We start from the raw sequence: 8992 nt of genomic DNA on the forward strand, positions 1-8992 counted from the left end.
ACCTCCTTGAACTTCTGGTACTGGAAACTCTGAAATTCTGGGACTCAGGCACTTAGGATTCTTTGAAGGACCATTTTCTGTGATCAGCTATTTTTCTCTTTTAATCACTTGCTTCTTTCTTCTATCCCTGTATATTCACACTGCTTTTCATTGTTAGGGAGTCATTACACACTTCATGCAGAGAGCACTCTGTGCTCTGAGGACCTAGACCAATTATAATTAAAGCAGTGTATGGATCACTGACTGTATGGCATCACTCCTTGGACACTCAGTAGCTCTTAACCTACTTTAATAATTGACCGAGGCTATTGATTCTTTGAATATAGTTAAACGTTTCTATCTTAGTGGAACCAATTACCATTTATAAGTTTGTTGAAGGACAGCTGACTTCTGAAAACTTGACACGCTCTATCTCAGGGACTCAAGAAATAATGCATGACAAGGAAATGACTTCTGGCCCCTGGGTCTCTGCTTCAGTGCAACCCGAACTCTCCATGAGCATTTCTGCTGAGACAGCACCTAGGGACGGAGGGAGGGTGGGGGAGGAGGAGGAAGAGCAGGAGTAAGCCATCATGGAAAATCTGCTGTTACTGCCTGCCTCACCCAGACTGTACAAACAGGCAACCAGCCCCAGACAGCATAGCTTTTAAGAAGGTGCCAGTCTTTATTAATTTAAGTTTTTAAATTGAATTTATTAGAGTGACATTGGTTAATAAAACTATATCGGTTTCAGGAGTACAATTCTGTGACACATCATCCTGTGTACTTTATTGTGTGTTTACCTCTTCAGGTCTTCTTCCATCACCATTTACCCCCCTTTACCTTCTCCCACCTCTCCCCACCTCCCTTTCTCTCTGCTAATCACCATGCTGTTGTCTGTGAGTTGGGGGTTCTTTGTTTTTGTTTTTTCTTCATCCTTTCACCTTTGTCACCCAGAAAGTTTTTAAAACTGGAAGATTGTCCTTAAAAATTTGCATTCCAAGTGTGAATGGGAAATTGCACCCTGACCGTGCCAGGCCTTCCTTCCCTGTGGTAGTGACTGATAGAGGCCGAGTAGTGGCCACTCTTCTTCTGAAGAACAGGGCCTTGCTCTCCAGCTCACCAGGGCCCCACTCGCCCCCATTGTTACAGGCTGGACTGTGTCCCCCCAAATTCACATACTAAAGTCCTAAGCCCCGAAGTGACTGTATTTGGAGATAGAGGCTTTAAATAGATTATCTAGGTTAAATGAGCTATAATGGTAGAGCCCTAGTTCAATATCATCTAATTCAATTTTTACAGCAGTGTTGTGAGGTGGGCTTTATGATGTGCATTTTGCACATGAGGAACTGAGTGTCAGAGTGTCCTGGGTCACAAATCTAGAAAGCAGTCAAGAGTCAGAGTCACACATCTGTGACTTCACACCTTTCCTCTACAATGAGAATAGCAAAAGCAACTATCTCATTGGGTTTTGTCAGAATTAAATGAATTCATATATGAGGTATGTCCATAAAGTATCCAGCCATGTACTATGAAAAATAGAGACATCTATCGAAGAAAATTGTACATAGGACAATGACACCTCAGTCCCCTTCAAAGTAGGCACCTTAGAATCTCACATAGCTCTCCCAGTCACTATTAGCTACCCCATCATATTTTCCTGAATCTCATCAATGGTTTGAAATCTCTTCCCTTTCAAAGGTGATTCTAGTTTTGGAAAAAGCCAGAAGTCACAGAGCACCAAATCTGGGCTGTAGGAGGGCTGAGTCACCTGGGTGATCTGATTTTTCGCCAAAAACTCTGCACAAAATGCGATGCATGAGCAGGTACAATGTCATAATGAAGCTGCCAATTACCAGCTGCCTATAGCTGTGGCCTTCTGAATCATACAAATAGTTTCTGCAGAGGACTATTCAAGCTTACTGCAAAATTGGTTGCAGATTCATTGCTCTACTCGCTCAACCATTTTGAATGTGACAACCACACAGTACACATACTCACTCAATGGCATCTACCACCCCCACTGACTAGTACATTGAAGTCATCGTTGTTCAACTATGCGCATTCCAGTCCACTCTTCTTGGCAGACAGTTTACATCAATGTTGCACTAACCATTCCTCTTGATATATAAACAATGGTTGAACTTTTTCTGGGCAGAGCTTGTACATGACATTCTTGAAAGATGGCTGACATGTAGAAAGAAGTAGTAAGTTCTAGATTGTCATAATTTCATTTCATAGAATGAGTCCATCAGTTATAAGAAGCTCCATTATTTTGATATCACTAAGAAAGAAAGGAGAAAAAGTTCTGTGAATTAAACTATAACCTAAGGCTTTCTTATCACTTAAAAATTTCTACTACATTTATTGGAAGAATGCTTTTGGCTTAATTAGACAGATTTTTTTTATCATAAATTAACTTTTTGCATATATAAAAATAAAATATAAGTGAAATGAATTGGTTTAGGTATTTCTGCAACTTCTTCAAAATTCAGAGTCCTAATCTTTATCACTTCTGCACAAAGAGTTATTGATTTCTATGCTCTTCCACACAAAGTCCCCGTCTGTACGCTGAAAAGGGCTAGTGATGAAACACTCCCTAAAATAACCCAAATATCATGACAAGGCTTTTCTGAATGTCTCAACATGGTTTTACATTTATGGAGAGATACTCTTTCTTGACTCTGTCTCTAGAAATATTGCCAATACTCAGAACAACTGTTGGTGTCTAGCAGTTAAGACTGCTCTTCTCCTTTCTCCAGGATTTCCTTCCAAGCTGTTGACATGCGTTCACTTGGAATGCTTGGACAGGTAACGCAACCACTTTGCAACTGCTGCCTCCATACAGAATATAAAATGCCATCAGTTGAAAGAGGCACCCCAGTTTCAGAGGTGTTAAAATTTAAAATATCTGAATTGTGCAGTAGGTGAAAGAAAGTACAGTTGACCCCCGAATAATATGGGTTTGGATTGTGTGAGTCAACTTGTATGTGGATTTTTTTCAATAAATACCTGTGTTGTATTTGACCTGTTGTTGCAGAGGGCTGACTGTATGCATTGGTATATATGCCATTTTATATAGGGGCCTTGAGCATGTTGGATTTGGTATCCACATGGGTTTTTAGGAACCAATCCCCTGTGAATATAAAGGGAGAACTTAAGTTTTTGAGAAGTCAAAAGTTAAACACAGATTTTCGACTGCACAAGCATTGGTGCCTTTCACGCTTGTGTTGTTCAAGGATCAATTGTACTCATTTTTATTATTAGTTTTGTTCTCATGCTTATCTGTTCATCTCCAAAGACCATAGGCCTTATGATGTTACCAAAATCAGATGCTGATAGCAACAGAGTGTTAAACAGATAAAAACTGAAACATAAATTTATACTTTACTCTTACTGAGAAAGTGGAGAAGTTAAAGGAAAGAGACATCAAAAATGTTTAATTAGAAGCCCTGGCTGGCATAGCTCAGTGGATTGAGCGCGGGCCTGCGAACCAGAGTATCGGGGTTCGATTCCCAGTCAGGGCACATGCTTGGGTTGCAGGCCAGTTCCCAGCAGGGGACGCATGAGAGGCAACCATACATTGATATTTCTCTCCCACTCTTTCTCCTTCCCTTCCCCTCCCTCAAAAAATAAATAAATAAAATATTTTTTAAAAATGTTTAATTAGAAAGGTACCTTGTTTTATTGGTCAGAAATAATAAGCACAGAGATCAACTCTGGCAAGTTATCCTGAGATTCTTTTTCACTTTTTAAGATGTTGAAAAGCGGAACCTAATCAACAACACAAACAAGCAGGCAAACGACCAGAGACATTGAAATAAAGAACAAAAAGACAATGACCAGAGGGGAGGGGGGAGAGGATAACAGGGAGGAAAGGGGGAAGGGTTGTCAAGGAACATGTATAAAGGACACATGGACAAAGCCAAAACAGGGGTAGGATTGAGGTGGGTATGGGTGGGGTGGGGGAGTGGATGGTGGAAAACAGAAAAAAAAAAAAAAGTAAAATTTCAGGCATTAATAAAAAATGTTGAAAAGAATCAGAAACTTGGAGGGTAGAAACATTGAAATGTCCCGTTAAGTCTGTCCCTTGGTGACCGCAGTCAAGAGCCCTGACGTCTCTATTTTTAACAAGTCTCTGGAAGAGCCGGGGCCCTAACCTGTGTCAAGTGAATAGACCACCAGTGGCCAGTACTCTGCTAAGAAACTTGGGAGAGCTCCAACATGAGCCCCTGGGATGTTTAGACTCATGGAGGATCAACGTAAAAGGAAAAACATGGGTTCTTATGCTTACTTTTTAAGACTTGCTCTGTTAAAACAAACAAAAAAATTCTCCTTTCTGACTTACCAATAGTTATTTTAATGAAAAGTTTTAGGGTTATTTATGTAGTTGATAAATTGGGATTAATTAAGATTGTAGTCATATGTGGAATCTAATGAACAAACTGAACTAACAAGCAAAACAGAGACAGACTCATAGATGGAGAACAGATGACAGCTAGTGGGTGGGGGAGGTTAGGGAGGGACTGGAGGGATGGAGCAAAAAGGATAAAAGACACATGGGCATGGACAACAGTGTAGTGACTGCTGGGGGAAAGGGGGAAAAGGGGACTAAATGGTAATGGAAAAATAGAATAAAAATTGTATCTTTAAAGTGAAAAAAAAAAAGAATGCAGTCTCTTAAACAGAAAGACTCCTTCAGAAACCACAGACAAAAAACACACCTGCAGCTGAAGCCTGAAAATTCACAGGGTGGGATGGTGCCAGTGTCTGACAGATGCAACTACCAACATTTCCAGATGCATGATGGGTAGACAGGTGGTCTCACAAGTGCTACATCTGCTAATAACTTTGCAGAGTTCAAAAACATCCCAGTAGTTCTTTAAATGTCTTGTAAATAGTGATGTCAGCCAAGAAGACTTAGAGAAAGTGAACATACCCCAGCAATAGTCCCCATAAGAATAGAGCTTCTTTTTTTTTTTAATGCCAAGATATTCCTTCTAAAGATACTTCACAAACTTCAAGGTCACCTTTGTTAATTTCTGTTACACTTTATTAATTTAGTTCATCAATCAGTCAGTCAACAAATTTTAAATTCCCACTCTTTGCCAGGCACTGTAATAGTAAGTGCTGCCAAAACAGAAAAATGACTAAGACTTGACCCTTATTCCTTTAGATATCAGAGTCTAGTGGAAACACATAACTGAGATAATGACTGAAAGAGAGTGAGGTATGTAGTTTAATGAAAGAAACAGTAGAAGTGAAAATGAAGTGACTACACCCAAATTTAAGAACTGGGACAGCTCTAGTCCTGGCTGGTGTGGCTCAATGGATTGCATGCCAGTCTGTGAACTGAAAGGTCATTGGTCAGATTTCCAGTCAGGGCATATGCCTGAGTTGTGGGCCAAGTCCCCAGCTGTGTATCTCTTACACATTGATGTTTCTCTCCCTCTCTTTTTTCCTCCTTTCCCCTCTCTCTAAAAGTAAATAATAAAATCTTTTTTAAAAAAAGAACTGGAATAGTTCTGTCTTGGAGAAAATTATGCTGCCTCTGGATACTTACAGCCTGGTCCTTCCTGGAAGTAGCCAGTCCATTTTTTATTCTCTCTTTCTGAAGCTATCAGAATATAAGACAGGTGGTATAAGTATGGCAGATCGCTTTGCAATTTTCTTTACTCCTCTTGATGAGTCACTGTACTTCTCAGAATTCACTGTAGTTTAAAATTTTGATGTACCAAGCAAAAGCAGAGTGAACCAATTTACATCTGATTCCTTTGTGTTTGTCGCCCTCCCAAAGGAAAGAGAACAGTAGCTCTTCCGTGTCAGTAAATATAGAAAAATAGACTTAGTCTTCCTCTTGAGACACTTATTTAACCAGAAAAGTACATTTGGAAGTTGGCGTTTACCTGAATGCTTTGATTGGAAATGCTTGGGATAAACTTTATTAGCATACCTGGCAAGATATAATTGAATAGCACTTAGAAACCCAGGGACTCAAATAGGAAGTAGTAGAAAAGTTTTTTACTACTTTATTTTGTGATATTTTTAAGTCTGAAATTATTTGAAATTGAAACATTTTCTAAAATGCAAAAGAAAAAACGGAGCCTGTTTTCACAAGGATGGGAAGCGTTGGAGAAGGAAGTAGTGAGAGAGGGACTTCACGGTGAAGGTGGAGACGTGAACCCACATGGTGTGTCTAGGTGACTGCAAGCATTTAAAAGGCTAGAACAAGAGCTATCTGAGGCACAGAACATAAATGGCAAGAATGGCACAATGGAGACAAGCTCAGAGAGGAATGTGTATGCCATTCTCAGGTTCTTCATTAGTACTTTGTAGGGTTCCCAAAATGCCTTGGTTGCATCTGCATTTTAGAACCATCATTGGTGTCAATCTGGAGGATGAATTGGAGGAAAGGTGAAGTGAAGCAAGAGGAAACCAATACATTTATTTTTTAAAGGGCCATTTAAAGGGCCCAGTAAAAAATTATGTGGAAATAGGAGATTCCGAAATCACCCAAATTTTGATTCAAATTTGATTAAAATTTCGGCTGAACCCACAGAGCACATTTCACAATGTTGGCATAAGAGCCCTTGAGACTACAAAGAGCTAGGTGAAATATCGTGATTTTTCATAAAAATATGAAGGAAAGTTGAAAATATTTGCAAATCTATTACCACAAAAGCACGATCAATAAAGAGAATTGCTCGGGTGTAGTGAACAAGATTAAATCCATAGTACTCCATGGAGCATTATAGAATCGAGATTCTAGCCAATTTTCTAAAAGGAAGAATAAGCATTTCCTGTAATGCTTTGGTTTCCAACAGCTGAGGCTTGTAGTTTTCTCCTATGGAATATAATTCATAATCTCCAGGTTATTGCAAGCTTGTTTTGCATGTTGGTGGTTAGACATATGCCTTACTCTTTGTTATGGGGAGTTTCACTTGCTAGATTGTTTGTTGCAGAAAATTGAGCTTAGTCACTGAACTTGTAATATACACTGACTTCTTTCGGGATCTCTTCCACTACATCAGAGGCATGAACCTCAAAGTGTCAATCTTTGTTTTTCCCTTTCTCTCTGTAGACATTTTAAAGGGGGAAATCCTATTGCCTAATTCCAAGAGATTCATTCTAAACCAAGAAGTCTGTTTTATCCACAGTGACCAGGTCCCTAACTGAGGACACAGACAGTAATAGAGAGGAACAGACAGAGTTAACAGGCAAATGAATGGGTCTCACCCATTTGCAGGACACAGACAGTGGAAGAGAACGGGAGACCAGATTTGTCTTAAGTGACGAGAAATACAACAAATTCCTTAACCAAAATATAGGAGAAAGAGCAGCTTGAAAAGGTAACAAGTATCATTTGAGAAATGCAGAATTATATGGCTTTACTCACATTCAAAGGCATGTTGAGCAGTAGTTGAAACTATGAGTCTGAGGAAAGACACTGGGATTCACAATACATCTGGAAAAATTGTGAATGTATTAGTAATAGCAATAGCTACAACACTAGTGCCCACTGAAATAATAATCCTTTATATTTATATGTAAAGGATACATGTATGTATATAGAACATGCGGCAATTTTCTAAGCACATTGACCATTAATACCTCATGTGAGGTAGATAGTTCAAAAGCAGTTATTCCCATTTGACAGATAAATACTCCAAGGACCAGCAGGTTGAAACTTACCCAAATTCACAGGTCCACTCCAGAGCTCAGATTCTCTGACTCCCCCAATACCAGAGTTCTTTCCATTATTCCATATCGACTCACATTGAAACCAGTGTTTGCCAATCCATGGGACTAAATCCTGGGGCCAAGTACTGTGCTCTCCAACTTGAGTGACCTAATCACTCTAAGCAGATCCCAAATTCTCTATCGCACTTAAAAATCACCACAACCTAAAGGAACACAAAGTTCCCCATGCTTCATTTTGAAAATACAGTAGGCGGTTATTGCCTCCCTCCCACAGTTGGCATTTGCCCCCTTCATTACTGGACTTTTAGAAATGTCCTGTCTCCTGGCACAGAGAACAAAGGCCCCTCAGTTAACCAGCTGTTAGTTGCCCTCTATTTGCTCTCCTGTGGCAGGAATTCCATTGCCCCATGCCATTTACCCTAAGTCATAGACACACAGAGAAGACGGAATGAATAGATTGTCAGATCCCATTATCATCCTTCTGGACTATCCATGGGGAGTTGACAGAGAACTTAGAGGGGCATAAAACCACAGAAGAGCAATGGCATCCTCTGTGCCATTGGGGTTTATGAGCCAAGTGACTCGCCCTAGAGTGTTCTCTAACCTAAAATGTATCTCTTATGTGACACTGGTTAAAAACTCCTAAGTAAGAGATTATTTACTTTCCAGAGGGAAAGAGTTTTGCATATTTGAGGTGAAATGGCATTGAATGGGATGAATAGGATTTCAGAAGGAATTTTTCAAAGACTTTGGCCTATATTCAGGCACACAGCAAGAACTATCTGTGGAATAGAAGGAAGTAGTGAAAGAACCAGAGAAGGAAACAAAAGCAATACAGCAACAAAGAGAGCTGGTCTTGCAAGTAGTGTGAATGCGCTCAACCGTGCAGAATTGCATCGACTTTAAAAAGTGCAAAATGAACATTTTCAAGTACAGCCACAACAGTGGCTATTGAAATACAGCAAAATGATCCAGAAATCAAAAGAGATAAAGCAGCCTCAGCAACTGAAATAAAGCTCCAGACATGACCCCGCTTTCACATCACACGTAAATGTCAGATGCCATATATTTTATACCCAAAGATACCATTGAATTTAATGGGACTTTTACATGCACAAAGACTGTGGGGTTTCGATACAAAATGAGGGTTTGAATTGCTAATACCAAAAAAAGGGTGAGAAGGGCCCCAATTGCCTTAGAAAAGTCATATTTGGGATTTGAGCAAACTTTGTCTTTGGTGAGGGTGAGTTGCTTTCGGTTTATTAGTATGTTTCAGTCGGACTTCCCTTTTTATGTGTCTATAGTGCAGAGA

General features: G+C 39.7%; 1 long non-coding RNA gene across 1 annotated transcript; it reads right to left on the minus strand.

Annotated features, from left to right (window-relative positions):
* Positions 1-860: 860 nt before the first annotated feature.
* On the minus strand, positions 861-7777 carry LOC128626752 (uncharacterized). The gene is made up of 3 exons (XR_008390800.1): positions 7672-7777; positions 7376-7444; positions 861-2263 (listed from the first exon to the last, which is right to left on the minus strand). It is a non-coding gene; the product is annotated as an uncharacterized LOC128626752 (long non-coding RNA).
* Positions 7778-8992: the final 1215 nt, after the last annotated feature.

Source organism: Artibeus jamaicensis, unplaced genomic scaffold (genome assembly GCF_021234435.1).
Source record: "Artibeus jamaicensis isolate MK-2021 breed Jamaican fruit bat unplaced genomic scaffold, CSHL_Jam_final scaffold_916, whole genome shotgun sequence".
NCBI classification, from domain to species: Eukaryota; Metazoa; Chordata; class Mammalia; order Chiroptera; family Phyllostomidae; genus Artibeus; species Artibeus jamaicensis.